This window comes from Anomaloglossus baeobatrachus, chromosome 10, assembly GCF_048569485.1.
Source record: "Anomaloglossus baeobatrachus isolate aAnoBae1 chromosome 10, aAnoBae1.hap1, whole genome shotgun sequence".
Taxonomy (NCBI): Eukaryota; Metazoa; Chordata; class Amphibia; order Anura; family Aromobatidae; genus Anomaloglossus; species Anomaloglossus baeobatrachus.
The window spans coordinates 111895433-111916831 of record NC_134362.1 but is presented as its reverse complement, the minus strand read 5'-3'; the positions used below and the strand labels follow the sequence as shown (position 1 = coordinate 111916831).

General features: G+C 43.8%; 1 pseudogene; it reads right to left on the bottom strand.

The window, feature by feature from the left end:
* Positions 1 to 18640: 18640 nt before the first annotated feature.
* LOC142254372 (RNA-binding protein FXR1 pseudogene) lies at positions 18641 to 19906 on the bottom strand (annotated as a pseudogene).
* Positions 19907 to 21399: the final 1493 nt, after the last annotated feature.

The following is a 21399-nucleotide window of genomic DNA, read 5'->3' as shown; positions in this document are numbered from 1 at the left end:
TTTTCCTTGACCAACACTCTCCAGGAGTTAATTTCCTATAGCACTCTCACTTGACAGACCATCAGCTTCATGCTTGAAAATCATAGGGGACACCACTACTACTTCCTGAGTTGGCTCCTTTTTTGTGATTTCACCTTGCTGATCTCTGTCGTCACAGTGTGTCAGTTCAGTCTCTGATTCCTCTTTCTTTTTCAGGACCTCACTGTCTGACTCTACACTAGCGGTTGTCACTAGCAACGAGCCTTCCTCAACAAGGAACTCAACCTTCTCTGCCTCCTCAGACGGTATACCTTGCGCTATCTCTCGGCGCTTATTACGTCTTCGGGAGGAGGTTTTACCCTTCTCACTCATTTGTACCTCACTGTACTCATTTGTCGCTTTTATTAGAGTCAATGTCTTTACCGGAGTCATCGTCACTCCCCCTGGAGTCATGGACTAACATGTCCCCACTTAACCAAAGTGCTGTATCCAAGCATATTAATGGAAAGTTGAGAGGAAGGAAAAAGTGTGGTAGACAAAGGTGCACGAGCAACCGGGATAACCACAGCCTTGATAGGATTGTTAAGAAAAGGCCATTCAAAAATTTGGGGGAGACTCACAAGGAATGTACTGCTGCTGGAGTCACTGCTTCAAGAGCCACCACACACAGACGTATCCAGGATATGGGCTACAACTGTCGCATTCCTTGTGCCAAGCCACTCATGACTAACAGACAACGCCAGAATCGTCTTATCTGGGCCAAGGAGAAAAAGAACTGGACTGTTGCTCAGTGGTCCAAGGTGTTGTTTTCAGATGAAAGTAAGTTCTTCATTTTATTTGCAAATCAAGGTCCCAAAGTCTGGAGGAAAAGTGGAGAGGCCACAATCCAAGCTGCTTGAGGTATAGTGTGAAGTTTCCATAATCAGTGATGGTTTGGGGAGCCATGTCATCTGCTGTTGTAGGTCCACTGTGTTTTATCAAGACCAAAGTCAGCGCAGCCGTCTACCAGGAAATTTTAAAGCACTTCATGCTTCTCTCTGCTGACAAGCTTTATGGAGATGGAAATGTCATTTTCCCGCAAGACTTGACACCTATCCACACTGCCAAAAGTACCAATACTTGGTTTAATAACCACATTATCACTGTGCTTGATTGGCCAGCAAGCTCGCCTGACCTAAACCCCATAGAGAATCTATGGGGTATTGTCAAGATGAGAGACACCAGACCCAACAATGCATACGAGCTGAAGGCTGCTATCAAAGCAACCTGGGCTTTCATAATACCTTATCAGTGCCACAGGCTGATTGCCTCCATGCCACTCCGCATTGATGCAGTAATTCATGCAAAAGGAGCTTCGACCAAGTATTGAGTGCATTTACTGACGAAGGCGGTTGCCGAAACGGCCGTCGGGTAGGCGGATCTTCCGGCTTGATCACTCTCCATCCTGCCATACACGTGGGTAGGCGGATTTTCCGGCTCGATCACCTTCCATCTTGCTATACACGTGGTAAGCTGTCTCGCCGCTCTGTGTTTATATATCATCCACCGTTATCCTTGATTTTTGCTGTAGGCTAACTTGGGCTAATCTGCTTTATGGGACTCATGTCACTGTCCCTCCTTTACTCCTTCATTCAGTGGTGATTTTTTGCCATAGCCACACAGCGGGTTGCATATACAGTTAGGTCCAGAAATATTTGGACAGTGACACAAGTTTTATTTTAGCTGTTTACAAAAACATGTTCAGAAATACAATTATATATATAATATGGGCTGAAAGTGCACACTCCCAGCTGCAATATGAGAGTTTTCACATCCAAATCGGAGAAAGGGTTTAGGAATCATAGCTCTGTAATGCATAGCCTCCTCTTTTTCAAGGGACCAAAAGTAATTGGACAAGGGACTCTAAGGGCTGCAATTAACTCTGAAGGCGTCTCCCTCGTTAACCTGTAATCAATGAAGTAGTTAAAATGTCTGGGGTTGATTACAGGTGTGTGGTTTTGCATTTGGAAGCTGTTGCTGTGACCAGATAACATGCGGTCTAAGGAACTCTCAATTGAGGTGAAGCAGAACATCCTGAGGCTGAAAAAAAAGAAAAAAATCCATCAGAGAGATAGCAGACATGCTTGGAGTAGCAAAATCAACAGTCGGGTACATTCTGAGAAAAAAGGAATTGACTGGTGAGCTTGGGAACTCAAAAAGGCCTGGGCGTCCACGGATGACAACAGTGGTGGATGATCGCCGCATACTTTCTTTGGTGAAGAAGAACCCGTTCACAACATCAACTGAAGTCCAGAACACTCTCAGTGAAGTAGGTGTATCTGTCTCTAAGTCAACAGTAAAGAGAAGACTCCATGAAAGTAAATACAAAGGGTTCACATCTAGATGAAAACCATTCATCAATTCCAAAAATAGACAGGCCAGAGTTAAATTTGCTGAAAAACACCTCATGAAGCCAGCTCAGTTCTGGAAAAGTATTCTATGGACAGATGAGACAAAGATCAACCTGTACCAGAATGATGGAAAGAAAAAAGTTTGGAGAAGAAAGGGAACGGCACATGATCCAAGGCACATCACATCCTCTGTAAAACATGGTGGAGGCAACGTGATGGCATGGGCATGCATGGCTTTCAATGGCACTGGGTCACTTGTGTTTATTGATGACATAACAGCAGACAAGAGTAGCCGGATGAATTCTGAAGTGTACCGGGATATACTTTCAGCCCAGATTCAGCCAAATGCCGCAAAGTTGATCGGACGGCGCTTCATAGTACAGATGGACAATGACCCCAAGCATACAGCCAAAGCTACCCAGGAGTTCATGAGTGCAAAAAAGTGGAACATTCTGCAATGGCCAAGTCAATCACCAGATCTTAACCCAATTGAGCATTCATTTCACTTGCTCAAATCCAGACTTAAGACGGAAAGACCCACAAACAAGCAAGACCTGAAGGCTGCGGCTGTAAAGGCCTGGCAAAGCATTAAGAAGGAGGAAACCCAGTGTTTGGTGATGTCAATGGGTTCCAGACTTAAGGCAGTGATTGCCTCCAAAGGATTCGCAACAAAATATTGAAAATAAAAATATTTTGTTTGGGTTTGGTTTATTTGTCCAATTACTTTTGACCTCCTAAAATGTGGAGTGTTTGTAAAGAAATGTGTACAATTCCTACAATTTCTATCAGATATTTTTGTTCAAACCTTCAAATTAAACGTTACAATCTGCACTTGAATTCTGTTGTAGGGGTTTCATTTCAAATCCAATGTGGTGGCATGCAGAGCCCAACTCGCGAAAATTGTGTCACTGTCCAAAGATTTCTGGACCTAACTGTATATATATACATCACCACGTGATTTATGCCAGGCTTTCTGATAGCAATAATGTCTATAATATAGGCTAACATTGCAGCACTATACCCATGATATACACGGTCAAGCATATTATGAATGCTTGTCCTTGACAGCATTCATGTCTGTGATATAGGCTAGTATTATAGCGCCACATTTATAATATATGTAGTTATGCGCATTATATATCTATATGTATGGCTATGTACACACCATCATTATGACATTTAATGCTTGTCCAAGTCTGGCATTTTTCAAATTTTGTGATTATATCTATTGCCGGTTGGTCCTTTTTTGGTGTTTTAAAATTAATTTATCTGTATGTCCACTTTCAGCACTGGTCAATAAAATAACCTTTTTTCACCTTATGGACGTTTGATCGTTTTTCCTCTTTTCTTTCACATTTCTATTATGCGATTTGTCCAGTATGGATATGTAGTCAATGGTTGCACTATATAGGGGATTTATACTAATATTATCGTATGCATCACGATAAAAATGCAACCTTTCTCCCTGTGTGTTCTTTTTGTTTATAACATACTTTTCATTAGGCAAACATTTCTGAGTTTAAAATAATTTTTCAGGTGGTCTTATATAATATTCTAATTTTCTGAGATAATGACTTTTGGATTTTCATTGGCTGTAAGCCATAATAATCAACTTTAACAGACATAAACACTTGAAATTGGTCACTCTATGTGTAATGACTCTGTAATGTATGCGTTTTTGTATTGAATTACTGAAATAAATTAACTTTTTGATGATATTCTAATAAATTGAGACACACTTGCATCTTTGTGCCCCATTATGGCAAATTATATACTATTTGGCATATATATCTATTCTTAAGATACTTATATATACTTATATGGTCTCTTTTGGTGACAAAGTGTTTTGACTTCATATATACATATTATATATATATATATATATATATATATATATATATATATATACTAGCTGTAGTACCCGGCATTGCCTGGGATAGTAACGATCTCTGTCTCTCCCATTCTCTGTTCCCTCTCTCTGTCTGCATTTTTCTCTCTGTCTGTCTCTATCCCTGTCTGTCTTTCTATCTCGTTCTCTGTCTCTTTCCCTGTCTCTCTCTTTCCCTGTCTCTCTCTTTCTCTCTTTCCCTGTCTGTCTCTTTGTCTGTGTCTATCTATGTCTGTTTGTCTCTTTGTCTGTCTCTTTCCCTGTCTGTCTCTGTCTGTCTCTTTCCCTGGCTGCATTGTAAAACGCCAACATTCCATTTAAGGACATGACTGCGCATTTTGAAACTCCAATATTCGTCTGAATTCTGGCTGCATTGTGGCTCCCAGCACCATTGACTTTAATGCAGGCAGGTTTTTGACGAATAACTGTAAAGCGCAAGGGTTAAAATTTCCCCTCAAAACATAGTCTATGATGTTCCCTGAGTCACATGGGGCGTCTGTGCAAAATTTTGTGATAGTACATGCGATGGTGCGGATTTCTTTAGCAGACATACACACACAAATACACACACACACATACATACATACATACATACATACATACATACATACAGTACATACATACACTCAGCTTTATATATTAGACTAGAAATAGGCTCGATGCTATCGCATCGAGTGTGCGGTTAAAATGAACATCTGTCTATGCTTAGTGGTGGTGACAGGAACAGTGGACATGTGTCACACTGTTTGCGCTTTCCAATATATCTGTTGTATGTTAATCCCTCTGCATTTGTGTATTGTATGTGTTGCATCATTCGACCTCTTTCACACCCTCTGCAGTCTCTTCCTTGTTGTGTGCTGTATATTGGTATCTGGTGTTGTGTTTCTTCAGCTGTGTTCACTATGTGGTGTCTCCCCTGTGTGCTGTGTGTGTGTGTTTACACTATGTGGTCTCTTGTTAGCTGTTGTCACTATAATTGGAGGTGGTACATTGTTTTGTACAGTTTGATATGTGTGCGATTGTCCGTTCCCAAAGTGGACCAAAAAACACAAAGGAGGTGAGAAGATACAATTTATTAACATGTCAAAAATAATGGCAAAGCTTCTTTCTTTTACATAACAGTAACAAAAAGACAATAAATTGAAATGTTATTATAACTTTCGCGGTTCTCCCTTTCTTTAAGAGGTTGTATTAGCTCATGGCCTGCTCTGGATTATCCACGGATATTATTTGGGGGCTAATTAAATATGTTAAAGGCTGTGTGCAGTTTTTATTGTAAATAAACATGATGTGCATGTATTTTTTTTTCTCACTATCATCAGTGCTACCATGTCTCGTCAGTGCCGCTATGTCAAGTCGCTCGCCGCAACATTGCTCAAGGCATGGTGATGTCAGGCAAGATTCAGAGAGCATTTCAAGTCTATACTTACTGGGAAAGATGTCCCCCGTTTGATAAACCATATTAGAGATACTCATAGTAGCAATCCTGAGAGCAAAATGCAGGTATAGAAAGAGTGCCTTATCCTAGTCAGGTTGGTGATCATAATAGATTACTTCTCAGAAGAGAAGCAAGCTGGATCATTGAGACCAAGGCTCAAGGGCCACTTGGTCTGAATGACAAAAATGAAATGTCCGTTTTTCTATACTTTTGTAATTATGTAATTTTCTTTACCAGTCTGATTTGTATATACTGTATCAGGTATTTTGGCATCGTAGTTTTGCATTGTCTTAACGATATTGATGTTTTGTATATGTATACACTTTCTTTGTGTTTTTTATTACACTCCTTCACTCATTTTGGCTAATTAGCCACTTGTTTTTTACCTTGATGACGTACCTGCTGGTACACTTGCTAAATAAGGAAGGAGTGGTAATTGTGGTTTCACTGGACCCGATGAAGCGCCACTGGGGGCGTGAAACGGCTGCTGTCGTCCTCTCTCTTTTTGATCCATGCATCGCCTCCTGAGCTTGGTATGTTATAATATTTAATAAAGAAGACTTTTTTTTCACTAGGTGAGTGCCACTTCTACGTTTTTTCTTGTACCTTGGAAATTCATAATCTATTTAATTTGGTTGAGCACCACCTGAAGTGATTGAGCGGTTGGACATTGTCTACACTTGGACTGATCTTTTTGCTTCAAACAGAAAGGAGTTGCTATAATGATTTGGTAGTGCGGGACTTGTCTCTTTATAAGGGCGGACATACCCGGCCATGCCTCCTTACTGCACCGTGACATCACAAATGTGTAATTTAAAACACCAACACCTCATTATACCTGGATGTGGTATGGGTAGCACAATGTTAGACTGGGAACAGAATTGTGCTTACTCAGCCCACAATTTGTGTTCCGCCTGCTCTGTTGTCCCTGGTTACCATGGCTATGATGTGGGCGCGAACTGCGGCTGCGCAACTGAGAGTGCCGCAGTGCATTGTGCGATGCGGTTACATCCGCAGTTGGCAATTATGTATGTAGACTAGAAATAGGCCCGATGCTATCGCATTGGGAGTCCGGTGAAATGAACATCTGTCTATGCTTAGTGGTGCTGACAGGAGTAGTGGACATGTTGCCGCACTTATCCGATGAAGGGGTGTAGGAAGATGGGTTGGAGGAAAATCAAGCTGCCAGCGTTTCATCAGCCAAGGGACGAAAATCCCTATGTCGGCCAGCAGCAAGTGAACTTTGACCCGCTACCCCCGCCATGGATGGCGAGAAGCCCAAGATCAGGAACCCACGGTCCGGCTAGTCAAAACAATGATTGCTCAAGATGCCTCCAGATTAGAGCCTACAGCCCCCTCCGAGGCTCAGCGGTTGTGGAAAGAGAGGGACCGCCTTTACTTGCAACAGGGTAAGCTATACAGAGGATTAATCAACCCGAAGACGCATGAGAAGGTCCGCCAGCTGGTGGTGCCGCAGGCATACGTACCCAAGGTCCTGAAGGCTTATCATGACGGGGCTGGACATTTCGGCTGGAAGAAGTTGGAGATGCTGCTGAGGGAGCGCTTCTACTGGAGTGGGATGCGAGAGTCCGTAGAGGCCTGGTGCAGAGAATGTGGTCCCTGTGCACTGAGAAGATGGGTTGCAACCAGTCAGAAGGCCCCGCTGCAGCCGATTGTCACCCGCCAGCTGTTGAAGTTGGTCGCCCTGGACCATGTCAAGCTCACGCCTAGCCGAAGTGGATATACGTACACCCTGACCATCGTAGACCACTACTCCAGGTTCATTGTGGTGGTCCCCATCAAGGACTTAATGGGCCACACGGCAGCAAGGGTCTTCCAGGCATACTTCTGCCGGCCGCATGGCTACCCGGAAAAGGTGCTTACGGACCAGGGCCCGGCCTTCGAGGCAGAGGTTTTTTCGAGAATTCTGCAACTTGTATGGGTGCAAGAAGATCCGGACCACGGCCTACCATGCCCAGACTATCGGGATGTGTGAGAAAATGAATCACTTTGTTCTTAACCTCCTCAAGACCCTGCCCCTGGAAGAACAAACCTTGTGGCCCGAGAAGCTGCCCGACTTAGTAGACATGTACAATAATATCCCCTGCAGCTCAACTAAATGCACGCCTGCGTACCTGATGAGAGCCCGGCCTGGGAAGTTGTCGGTGGATCTAGAGTTAGACTTTGAGGTACCTGAAACCATTACCCCCACTGCTAGTTGGGACGTTAAGCGCCAAAAGCAGTACCGGCAGTTCCAGGAATATGTGGAAAGGAACCTGCGCCAGAGCCGGGAGAGGCAAGAACAACGTTTCAACAAGCGAGCTCGGGCTGCCCCTTTTGGACCCGGAGATGTAGTCTTAAAGAGGAAGAGAAGCATGCACAAGCTAGATGATCAGTGGGAGAGGACCCCTTATGTTATCCAACCCACTGGATGGAAAGACCAGAAAACATACCTTGTTAGTCGCGATCAGGGAAGGACTATGGCCACTGTTTCCAGGGACAACCTGAAGAAGTGCCCTGAACCCCTGAAGATGGTGGAAGAGGTTTCTCCTCCTGCGCCGAATGTGGAATGGAAGAAGGAGGTGATCCACACTGTGATAGGTGATTTTCCGGCTGATTGGCCTAGGCAGAATGGAGCGGTGATTGTTCCCGTTATGTTCCCACAACCCGTGGAAGATCTGGAGCCAGAAGAGCCTATCAGCAACACACCAGCACAAGCGCCCAGGGATGCACCTACACCCCGCCCCCGCAGGTCTCTGCCATCCATACCCGACGTTAGGGGAAGAGGGGGCTATACTTCCCTCTCCCCCACCGGTCCCATGTGAACCTAGAGTGCTTAGAAGATCCACACTCCCTAACTTGGGTCAGCCACCACTTAGGTACAGAGAGACCGCAATCTAGTGGGTGGTGTCTGTTCATTGTGTAAATATGAGTGTGAATGAATGCCAATCAACTGAGGTCGTCACCAGATTAAGAAAGTTAGGTAGTGGTTCCCGGTTACCAAAAAGTTATAGTTGCCCGTTGGGACTGCCTGTGACTCCCGTTTAAAGTTAAAAAAAAACCAATGGCTTAGAACTTGCGAGCCAGCGCATAAACGTTTGGGTTTTGTAAATATCCCCAGACCAACCTTTTCACCATGCCACAGTCTCTGGAGAGGCTGATTGGAGGATGGGCCTGCGGTAGAGTCGGCCGAGGCCCTGTCACCAGCAAAACCTGTGAGACCACCAGCCGGGTGGGGGACCAGAACGCAACCGGCCGTGGCACCGGCCACCATCACCTTGGTTTACCAGAGACTTGTGTGTTTTACTAACTGTGAGTACACCAGCACCCCCTGCGGTCACCATCCCCTGCACGCACCAACTGGGTCCCGGGGCCACCATCCCTGCCCACGGAGGGGTTAACAACTTGCTGCACAACATCTCCCCCCGGGTGCCCCGTAACAGCAGCGGTGGTGTCCCACCTCACCACACACTGTGGGTGGCATCACGAACTTAATACGGCCCAGCCCGTACATATACGTCCCCCCCATTTGTTCGGCATGTCCGCGGGGCCCCCAGGTCCAGAGACCCTCGAGCCACCTCCCCTGAAGGCCCTGATCTGAGCAGCAACCGGCTGCTGGCACGGGGGCGGCACAGTGTCACACTGTTTGTGCTTTCCAACATATCGGTTGTATGTCATCCCTCCGCATTTGTGTGTTGTATGTGATGCCAGCAGTGAGGGTATCTGAGGTCAGACTCCAGGGCTTCCACAATCACTTTCTCCCAGCCGTGGGACAGCGGGCGGGGAAGCCCCTGGAATGACCTTAGTTAACCTTAGTCATGGCAGCAGGCTGAATCGGGAACTCTTGCGGTTCTCCCTCTCTTCAAGAGGTTGTAGCAGATCATGGCCTGCTCTGGATTATCCACGGATATTTTTTTGGGGCTGATTAAATGTGTTAAAGGCTGTGTGTATTTAAATAAACAATGTGTATGTATTTTTGTATTTTTTTATTCTCGCTCTATCTCATCATCAAGGCCCCCATGTCTCCTCGCTCTCCCAAACATCGCTGTATCCATAGCGATGTCAGGCAAGCGCGGACATACCCGGCCATACCTCCCTCCTCCTCTGTCAGATCACAGATGTGTGATCATTAGGGCTGCCATGTCTCCTCGCTCGCCCAAACATCGCTGTACCCATAGCGATGTCAGGCAAGCGCGGATATACCCGGCCATAACTCCCTCCTCCTCCGTCAGATCACAGATGCGTGATCATCAGGGCTGCCATGTCTCCTCACTCGCCCCAACATCGCTGTAGCGATAGCGATGTCAGGCAAGCACGGACATACCCGGGCATGCCTCCTTACTCCTCCGTCAGATCACAAATGTGTGATTATAACGGCCGCCATGTCTCGTTGCTCGCCCCAAAATCGCTGAAGCCATAGCGATGTCAGGCAAGCGTGGACATACCTGGCCATGACTCCTTACTTTTCCGTGACATCGCAAATATGTGATTTCAAAGACCAACGCCTCATTATACCTGAATGTGGAATGTGGTATGGGTAGCACAATCTTACACTGGGAACAGAATTGTGCTTACTCAGCCGACACTGATGTCCCAGAACTGTTGTCCCTGGTTACCATGGCTATGTGTAATGCCTGGAGCCACAGACTCAGACTGGCTGTAAGGGGAGTCTAGAGAAAAGCCAATCACAAAGCAGGACCCCAAGAACTCTGCAACCCTTTAACCCCTATACAGGGATTTGGAATTACACAGAGCCCCAGAAATCACTACCTGTGGTAGGCTGTAGTCCGTGGTCGTCAGGCAGGGTCAAAAACCAGGAGATGCTAAACAGGAACAGAATCGGCAGGCAAGGGCGTAGTGAGGAGACAAAGCAGAGGTCAAATCCGAAACTGGCAGCAAGGTACAAAAATGACAGGCAGGAGGGTAGTCAAACAACAAGCAAAGGTCAGCGCACAGGAATCAACATACAAACAGCACATGAGCCAGGAGTACAGAACTATCTCTGGCAGTGGTCATGTGACAGGAGGGGGAATAAGAAGGGTATGGTGTCTTCCCATTGGCTGCAGGTGAATGTTGGCAACTTCAGCTGGAAGACACACACTACCTACAGTCAGCCAGTGGTACTGCAGGTTCCAGGGAAATCCAGCCTAGTGGATGAGCGGAGCCTGTGCTCCGAAGAGCCACGGGCACCGACTCCTCTCCCATCACCAGCACTATCCATGGTGGGAACATGGCGTCGTCTGGCGATCGGAGCAGAAGTCGCAGGAGCGGACTCCAGTGGGGACGTGACACTATGATGTGGGCGCGAACTGCAGCTGCACAACTGGCAGTGCTGCAGTGCATTGTGGGATACGGTTACATCCGCAACTGGCAATTATGTATGTAGATTAGAGATTTTATATATATATACAGTATATACACACACACACACACACACACACACAGTGCCTTATGAAAGTATTCAGCCGCCTTGAATTTTTCAACCTTTTCCCACATTTCAGGCTTCAAACATAAAGATAAAAAAATGTAAATTTTATGATGAAGAATCAACAACAAGTGGGACACAATTGTGAAAGTCAACGATATTTATTGCTTATTTTAAATTTTTGTAAAAAGTAAAAAACTGAAAATTGGGGCGTGCAATATTATTCGGCCCCTTTAAAGGTAATACTGTCTAGCACCACCTTTTGCTGCGATTATAGCTGCTAGTCGCTTGGGGTATGTCTCTATCAGTTTTGCACATCGAGAGACTGAAATTCTTGCCCATTCTTCCTTTGTAAACAGCTCGAGTTGAGTGAGGTTGGATGGAGAGCGTTTGTGAACAGCAGTTTTCAGCTTTTTCCACAGATTCTAGATTGGATTCAGGTCTGGACTTTGACTTGGCCATTCTAACACCTGGATACGTTTATTTGTGAACCATTCCATTGTAGATTTGGATTTATGTTTTCGATCATTTTCATGTTGAAAGACAAATCTCCGTCCCAGTCTCAGGTCTTTTGCAGACTCCAACAGATTTTCTTCAAGAATGGTCCTGTATTTGGCTCCATCCATCTTCCCATCAATTTTAACAATCTTCCCTGTCCCTGCTGAAGAAAAGAAGGCCCAAATCATGATGCTGCCACCACCATGTTTGTCAGTGGGGATGGTGTGTTCAGGGTGATGAGCTGTGTTGCTTTTACGCCAAACATATCGTTTGGCATTGTGCCCAAAAAGTTTGATTTTGGTTTCATCTGACCAGAGCACCTTCTTCCACATGTTTGGTGTCTCCCAGGTGGCTTGTGGCAAACTTTAAATGACACTTTTTATGGATATCTTTGAGAAATGGCTTTCTTCTTGCCACTCTTCCATAAAGGCCAGATTTGTGCAGTGTACGACTGATTGTTGTCCCATGGACAGACTCTCCCAACTCAGCTGTAGATCTCTGCAGTTCATCCAGAGTGATCATAGGCCTCTTGGCTGCATCTCTGATCAGTCTTCTCCTTGTTTGAGATTTTGAGGGACGGTCGGGTCTTGGTAGATTTGCAGTGGTATGAAACTCCTTCCATTTCAATATGATCGCTTGCACAGTGCTTCTTGGGATGTTTAAAGTTTTGGAAATCTTTTTGTAACCAAATCCGGCATTAAACTTCTCCACAACAGTATCACGAACCTGCCTGTTGTGTTCCTTGGTCTTCATGATGCTCTCTGTGCTTTAAACAGAACACTGAGCAGGTGCATTTATACGGAGACTTGATTACACACAGGTAGCTTATATTTATCATCATCAGTCATTTAGGACAACATTGGATCATTCAGAGATCCTCAATGAACTTCTGGAGTGAGTTTGCTGCACTGAAAGTAAAGGGGAAGAATAATATTGCACTCCCCAATTTTCAGTTTTTTATTTTTTACAAAAATTTGAAATAAGCAAAAAATATAGTTCACCTTCATAATTGTAAAAAAGGATACATTGGAGATTTTGCCGTATTGGAAAAAATCTCACGAACCAGCGCTGAATAATAAACAATTAAATATTTTATTACAGAGAACCTAATTCATACTACTAAACAAATCAAATTGAATAACAATAAATCCTCAGTAGGACTACACTGTCGTGAGGCCCCGGCCGGTGGCAGTCACGATATATAGCAGATCAAAAATCCTACAGGAAGCTTGATCTATTAAAATGTTCGAGAATAAAAAAGGAAAAATATGTAAAAATGATTATAGGAGCTGAGAAGCCGGTAAATGGAAAACAATCCTCCTATTTCAGGATGCCTGCATCAAGGCAAGGACAAAGTACTGTGCTTAGTTGGATTCTCACACGCTGCACTCACGGTCCCTAGTTAGAGTTGGATATACCGCACTCCTAGTGTGGAGTATAGCGGTGCCAGTGCACTGGGGGCCCGTTACAGATCCCCAGTGTGTATTACCTGACGCTGACACCGATCAGAAGGGTACCGTGGTATGTGGTCCTTGCGTGGAACAAAGTTTTCCTCCTAGCTGGTGGAAGCAGCTGATGCCGGGTCCCGATGCACAGAGAATTGCGTCCAAACACCCGGGTGCCAGATGAAGATCTGTTGAATTTACACGGGATTAAACTGTCCAGGACTACAGACTTAGCTAGAAGCTTGTTTTGGGCGTTAACCCGCCAAGAAGGTAGATCCCGCGGTGGATAGAAAGAAGAGACAGTTACGTCCGCTTCATAGTCAAAAACTGAGCAAAATCCGACGCGCGTTTCGGGGGCGTTACCGGTCCCCTTCCTCAAGGATAGCCCAGTTACTCCTTTAGGAGCTATTTATAGTTACAAGGTTAGCTGCTAAACCGCAGAAACCAAAGCAGGAATAAAAATATGAATAAAAATATATGTGTATATGAATAAAACAACGTACAAAGTTTATATAAAAAAGGTTAAAAACTTACAACATATATTTAGTGCAGAGATTTTTTTAGGGAATAAACTTCAAGAGAATCTCTCAATAAAATTTAATTATATAAAATTGATGGCTCAATGTTTATATATACACATGCATATGCATATATATCTTGCAATAACACTTTAAACTCTTCTCTGGATGAACTACCTCCCCACTACCATCTAAATAATTTTAATTTTGATTATTTATGTATTTTTTTTTTTTTGTATTTTTTATTTTTTATTGTTTATTTATTTTTTATTTTTTACTTTTTACTTTTTATTTCTTGTATAACTTTTTCCATCCACAGAATCAAGGACTTAGTCGAAGGCGAAGAGCTCAATATCATTATTGAGTCCATTAGGCCTCAAAGTATTTAACTCAAAAATCCAATGGCTCTCAGCCCTCGACATTTTTCTAATAAAATCCCCTCCCCTCCAATCTCTCAATACCCTTTGTATGCCCCAAACTTGGGACCCTCTAAAAGAACCCCCATGTTTCAGCAGATAGTATTTAGATAATGGGTGTTTAGTACATTTATTTTTTATATTTCTAATGTGTTCACCCACTCTTCTGCATAGGGGTCTAATTGTTCTGCCTACATATCTTTTCTGGCAAGGGCATTGGATACAATAAATAACGCCTTTAGTATGACAAGTAATCAAATCTTTAATAGGGGTTTCTTCTTGTCCCTTCAGAAAAAATTTTCGTGTAATATTTTGGGTATTCTTGCATACAATACATTTTTTACATGGAAAAAAACCTTTCAAATTACATATACCTTCTAGATTGGAGGGTTTTTTCTTTCTCTTTTGTATAGTAGGAGCCACCAAATTACCTGTGTACAGGTTTTACAACTACTACAAGGATTAAAATGGGAGAGGAATTATATCCTCGGTTCAATTGATGTCACTTCTCTTTATACCGTTATCGAACATCAAAAAGGATGTGAAGCCTCCAAATATTTTCTAACGAAGTCGGGCCTATATCCCCAACAAAAAGTTGACTTTCTGGGGGATTGTATTGATTTTATATTGAACCATAATTATTTTAGGAATGGGGTCCAATACTTTCTTCAGCGGTGGGGCACGGCCATGGGGACCAGGTTCGCCCCGAGTTACGCAAACCTGTATTTGGGTCGGTGGGAGGAGCTTACCATATTTTCGGGTGGCGTGATTCGGGAGAACCTGGTCCTCTGGCGTCGCTTCATCGATGATATATTATTTGTTTGGTCGGGTGACGAGAAATCACTTGTTGAGTTCCTGGAGGGTTTGAATACTAATGAATTCCATTTAAAATTTAGTTATACCTTTAGTACTGAGACGATAAATTTTTTGGATTTGAAAATTTTTTGGATTTGAATATTTTTATTGAAAATAATGAAATTGAAACTAAAACGTATCACAAACCAACGGATACTAATAGTTACATTTCACTAACCAGCTGCCATTTACCCAGCTGGCTTCTTAATGTTCCGAAAAGCCAATTTATCAGGGCTCATAGGAACTGTAGTAAAACGAAGGACTTTGAATTGGAAGCCACTTTACTAACTAACAAATTTGTGGAAAAGGGGTATGAGGAGAAATTTTTAGAGGATGTATACCAACAAACTAAACTAATTGAGAGAAAAACCCTTCTCCAGAATAAATCTATGGTCTGCATGCCTCACGAAAAAGATGAATTAAATGTACCGATCATACTACAATATACAGCACAAACAAAGTCCTTAAAAAATATTGTTAGAAAGTATTGGAACCTCCTTAAGGAAGACAAAATTATTGGGGATTTGTTGCCCCCCTTTCCGAAGTTCGTTTACAGAAAGGCTAATAACCTAGGTAATTTGGTGGCTCCTACTATACAAAAGAGAAAGAAAAAACCCTCCAATCTAGAAGGTATATGTAATTTGAAAGGTTTTTTTCCATGTAAAAAATGTATTGTATGCAAGAATACCCAAAATATTACACGAAAATTTTTTCTGAAGGGACAAGAAGAAACCCCTATTAAAGATTTGATTACTTGTCATACTAAAGGCGTTATTTATTGTATCCAATGCCCTTGCCAGAAAAGATATGTAGGCAGAACAATTAGACCCCTATGCAGAAGAGTGGGTGAACACATTAGAAATATAAAAAATAAATGTACTAAACACCCATTATCTAAATACTATCTGCTGAAACATGGGGGTTCTTTTAGAGGGTCCCAAGTTTGGGGCATACAAAGGGTATTGAGAGATTGGAGGGGAGGGGATTTTATTAGAAAAATGTCGAGGGCTGAGAGCCATTGGATTTTTGAGTTAAATACTTTGAGGCCTAATGGACTCAATAATGATATTGAGCTCTTCGCCTTCGACTAAGTCCTTGATTCTGTGGATGGAAAAAGTTATACAAGAAATAAAAAGTAAAAAGTAAAAAATAAAAAATAAATAAACAATAAAAAATAAAAAATACAAAAAAAAAAAAAATACATAAATAATCAAAATTAAAATTATTTAGATGGTAGTGGGGAGGTAGTTCATCCAGAGAAGAGTTTAAAGTGTTATTGCAAGATATATATGCATGTGTATATATAAACATTGAGCCATCAATTTTATATAATTAAATTTTATTGAGAGATTCTCTTGAAGTTTATTCCCTAAAAAAATCTCTGCACTAAATATATGTTGTAAGTTTTTAACCTTTTTTATATGAACTTTGTACGTTGTTTTATTCATATACACATATATTTTTATTCATATTTTTATTCCTGCTTTGGTTTCTGCGGTTTAGCAGCTAACCTTGTAACTATAAATAGCTCCTAAAGGAGTAACTGGGCTATCCTTGAGGAAGGGGACCGGTAACGCCCCCGAAACGCGCGTCGGATTTTGCTCAGTTTTTGACTATGAAGCGGACGTAACTGTCTCTTCTTTCTATCCACCGCGGGATCTACCTTCTTGGCGGGTTAACGCCCAAAACAAGCTTCTAGCTAAGTCTGTAGTCCTGGACAGTTTAATCCCGTGTAAATTCAACAGATCTTCATCTGGCACCCGGGTGTTTGGACGCAATTCTCTGTGCATCGGGACCCGGCATCAGCTGCTTCCACCAGCTAGGAGGAAAACTTTGTTCCACGCAAGGACCACATACCACGGTACCCTTCTGATCGGTGTCAGCGTCAGGTAATACACACTGGGGATCTGTAACGGGCCCCCAGTGCACTGGCACCGCTATACTCCACACTAGGAGTGCGGTATATCCAACTCTAACTAGGGACCGTGAGTGCAGCGTGTGAGAATCCAACTAAGCACAGTACTTTGTCCTTGCCTTGATGCAGGCATCCTGAAATAGGAGGATTGTTTTCCATTTACCGGCTTCTCAGCTCCTATAATCATTTTTACATATTTTTCCTTTTTTATTCTCGAACATTTTAATAGATCAAGCTTCCTGTAGGATTTTTGATCTGCTATATATCGTGACTGCCACCGGCCGGGGCCTCATGACAGTGTAGTCCTACTGAGGATTTATTGTTATTCAATTTGATTTGTTTAGTAGTATGAATTAGGTTCTCTGTAATAAAATATTTAATTGTTTATTATTCAGCGCTGGTTCGTGAGATTTTTTCCAATACGGTAAAATCTCCAATGTATCCTTTTTAACCTAATCTGGGCAATTTTTTGGGGTGTTTTTGCCTTCAAAACCAGCTGCAGAATCATAAGCAATTACTGGGTCAAGCGCTTACTATTGTCTTAGGACAACTGTTATTTTACACCTTCATAATTGTGTCCCACTTGTTGTTGATTATTCACCATAAAATGTAAATGTTTTATCTTTATGTTTGAAGCCTGAAATGTGGGACAAGGTTGAAAAATTCAAAGGGGCCTAATACTTTCGCAAGGCACTGTGTAATATATATATATATATATATATATATATATATATATATATATATATATATATATTTATATTGTAAGCGACTGCCTACTCACGTGATGGGGGACACTCACTTGGCTACGTTTCCAAGGTAACACAGGAACACAGTCTTAAAAATCCAAACGGTTTATTAAAAATAACACTATAAACAAAATCACAAAATACAGACGGATTTCAAGTCCGTTGTACTCTCGCTCAGTTCAGATACCCTTGATCTGAGTGGAGTTCTCTCAGCATCCACTCACGTGTGAAGCCACCCCTCTGCTCCTTCAGACGGGTTCCTTCCAGAGGTTTCAGACCTCTCTGAGGTAAACAGCCTCTCTTCCCTCAGAAGCTGTTCCTCATGCAGTGCTCATACACTGCTCCACACACTCTCACTCCATTACTCTATGTGCCAAACAAGCTAATTAAGACCTGTGTCAGACACATCCATAGGCAAGGGTATGTGGATGGCCAGTCCCACCCATCTCTTAGCCATCCGTAATCCTGGCCCATTTAAAACTATAGAAAATGTCTGTGGCACTACAAGTACCAGCATGGAGTTCCAGAATCACACCACTTCTGTGGTACATACCGACCATTCACAATCAGGCCTTTCACCTTGTCACATATCCCCCCCTCTGCCTAAAGCCGTCGGGCTTGGCACCGTTATACATTTCCAGACTAGAGACTCTTTGCCTACCTAGGGCTCCAACCCTTTTGACACAATCTGTAACCATCACCAAACCCTGGTCAGTCAACCCGCCTCATAGAGACATCTCTCTGTCAGACTGCCTCCACTGGTCAGAGTGGTAGCGAAACTTACTGTCAGTCGAAACTACCGACTGGTCTGACCCTGAGCTATACAGTCCACTAGAGCGGCTACTGTTGGGGTACCTCAGCAATAAGCTAGCAGAAGACCTGCCAAAACTAGACCCTGCACACTCTGTTTTTGCAGATCTATTATGGCGTCTTCTTTCTATGTATTGTCGGTCACCTCTCTGTTGGCACCTTTTCCTATCACAGTCTTTGGCAGTGGACACATCACTCCCTCCATCCTTTCTATTGGAGTTCATCTTAGAGGGTGTTGACCCTGCAGAGTCCGTGCTACAGCCCAAAGGCTAGGTGGGTCTTCTATGACCTTGGCTCCGCTCACTAAAGGACCCGCTTCATTTGCCATCCAAGGCAACATGTTCATCAGGTGGACCATACTTCTTCTCTGGGACCCGACCTGAAAGTGGCTGCCACCTCGCACCAACTTGACGAAGTTGTTCTGCAATTCTCTGTCTTTCCAGATTCAATTGCCTCAGGTCTTCTAGATATCCCAGGCGATATTCCAGGAGAACTTGCATATTCTCAACACAGCCCTTTGTTCCTACAATGATAAATGGAACCATTCTGACATCACAGGGTAGCCTGTCTTCATTATACACATCAACTCTCACCTTTGTGGCACCAGATTTATCAACCATCTCCTGCATAGCTCTTCCATTTCTTCTAATCAACTTCATGACAAGTTTTCTGGGTACGTGAATGAAGTGTTCCAAGAACTCCAACAAATTCCGAGCTGTTTTCACCGCTTCTACAGTCACTCCGTAAATTCGAAATGTTCCACTGTCTGCTTCCACTTCAACAGCTGTAACACCTGGAATCTTCCTTGCTCGCTGAATGTTACTTCTCATTGCTCGTATTGCAAGCCCAATTAACTGTTTCTTCACAGTCACCACTTCTTGAAAAACTGCGGTCAGCTGCTTCATACATTCCAAGCGTCTAGTGACTACTTCCTTCTGTACAGTGAGCAACCATTTTGTACGAAGACACTGTAGGTGCATGTCCCTCAGGATAGCCACCCGCTTCTTTGTAGCCTCACTTACAGACCACACCACCAACTGATTAGTCTCTGGAGCAAAGTACACTTTACAGGCTCCTATGGCCTTCTTGAATTTTTCATGCACAGTCTCACTGGCACAGGCTTCTCTCAAATCTTCAGGCACATCCACCATGCATTTAAAGACTGGACGGGTTCCTTTACCGTCAAGGCTGTCAGACCGATCTTTGGGTCTTTTACATCCATCTTTTTCCGCTCCCAAAGGCTCCACCTCTTGAGTTACACACTCCTTAGGTTCAGCCCCAGCTTCAGAGCCTTTGGGTTTCTTACTCTTAGCTGAGTCAATCTTCACATCTTCCATCTTGGTCTTACCAGCCAGGTCAGTCAAGCTCTCAGCTCCAGAGGAGACCTCTGGTCCAGACTGCACCTCCGCAGAGGCCCTTATCACTTCTGCAGCACCAGCTGTCTCTTGGGTCTTCACTGCATTACCTTCGACGTCCTCTTGAGTCTCTGTAGTGTCACCTTCAGCCTTTTCTTTTCCTGCCAGGGTGTCACACCTTTCAGCACTAGGTAGTTCACCAGTATGCTCACCATGATCGTTGTGCATTTTTCCTTGACCAACACTCTCCAGGAGTTAATTTCCTATAGCACTCTCACTTGACAGACCATCAGCTTCATGCTTGAAAATCATAGGGGACACCACTACTACTTCCTGAGTTGGCTCCTTTTTTGTGATTTCACCTTGCTGATCTCTGTCGTCACAGTGTGTCAGTTCAGTCTCTGATTCCTCTTTCTTTTTCAGGACCTCACTGTCTGACTCTACACTAGCGGTTGTCACTAGCAACGAGCCTTCCTCAACAAGGAACTCAACCTTCTCTGCCTCCTCAGACGGTATACCTTGCGCTATCTCTCGGCGCTTATTACGTCTTCGGGAGGAGGTTTTACCCTTCTCACTCATTTGTACCTCACTGTACTCATTTGTCACTTTTATTAGAGTCAATGTCTTTACCGGAGTCATCGTCACTCCCCCTGGAGTCATGGACTAACATGTCCCCACTTAACCAGGTGTCGGCCCCCCTGTCGGGGCTCTCCCGTTTTTAACGGTCACATTATCATTGGTTACTTTAAATGTCATGTCACTAAGTTGGGCATGTCCCCAATTTTCTTTAGTCACCCCTAACTTAGTACTGTCGCCTCTAGGAGGCACTCTCTCCTCCTTCTTACACAGAAACATAGAACAAGGAACCCCTTCAGCCTCCAGCTGTGGTGGGGCTACCTTAGTACCACTCCGATTTTTAAATGAGCTCCCGGACACTTTCCCCAGCTCCCACAAGTCCCAAAATACACCACAGTATCGGCCAATTATAACGGGATGCGACAAGTCCGGGACTATAGGCACATTACAAAGCTCAAAACCTTTGACAGTTTCAATGACCACTCTGGCCACTGAATATTCTTTACCATTATTATAACTGCCACTGACTTTAATCAGTTTTCCAAGAATTGAGTCTACATCGAGCGTGGCCCTTACCAGGGTCACCAAGCTCACTGGGTCTAACAGCACAGTCATATGTTCTTCATTTACTTCAATGGAACATTCCTGTGGTTCCTTCCTGGAGCCAAAGTCCACACCGCAGGCCACTACCCCTTTGGACTTAGGAAGCTCTGCCACATTTTTGGTGACTACCGCTTTCTGGGACTCTATCCTCGTTTGGGCAACCACCCCTTTTTAGGACTCCACCCCCTCTTGGGCAACCCAGTGTAGAGGGAGTACATTCCATGGTCTCCCCAGGGGATTCTCATGTCCCAGTTCACACAGTACCTTAGTGCGCCAGGTGTCCTCCTGGGCACCCAGTGACAGTACTGGCCCCAGAAGGGATTGCATCGGCCCGTTCATTACTGTTTTATCCAGTCTGTCAGTCAGTGACTCCTGTCGCTGCCACAGCTCCCACTGCACGGCTCCGCACCACTCCAGGAGCTTTCGTGGACCCGGCTGATCCACAGCAACGACACCTCAGCAGTGTGCAGGAAAAAATCTTTGTGGACCCGGCTGATCTACAGCAATGACACCCCAGCAGTGTGCAGGAAAATCTTCGTGGA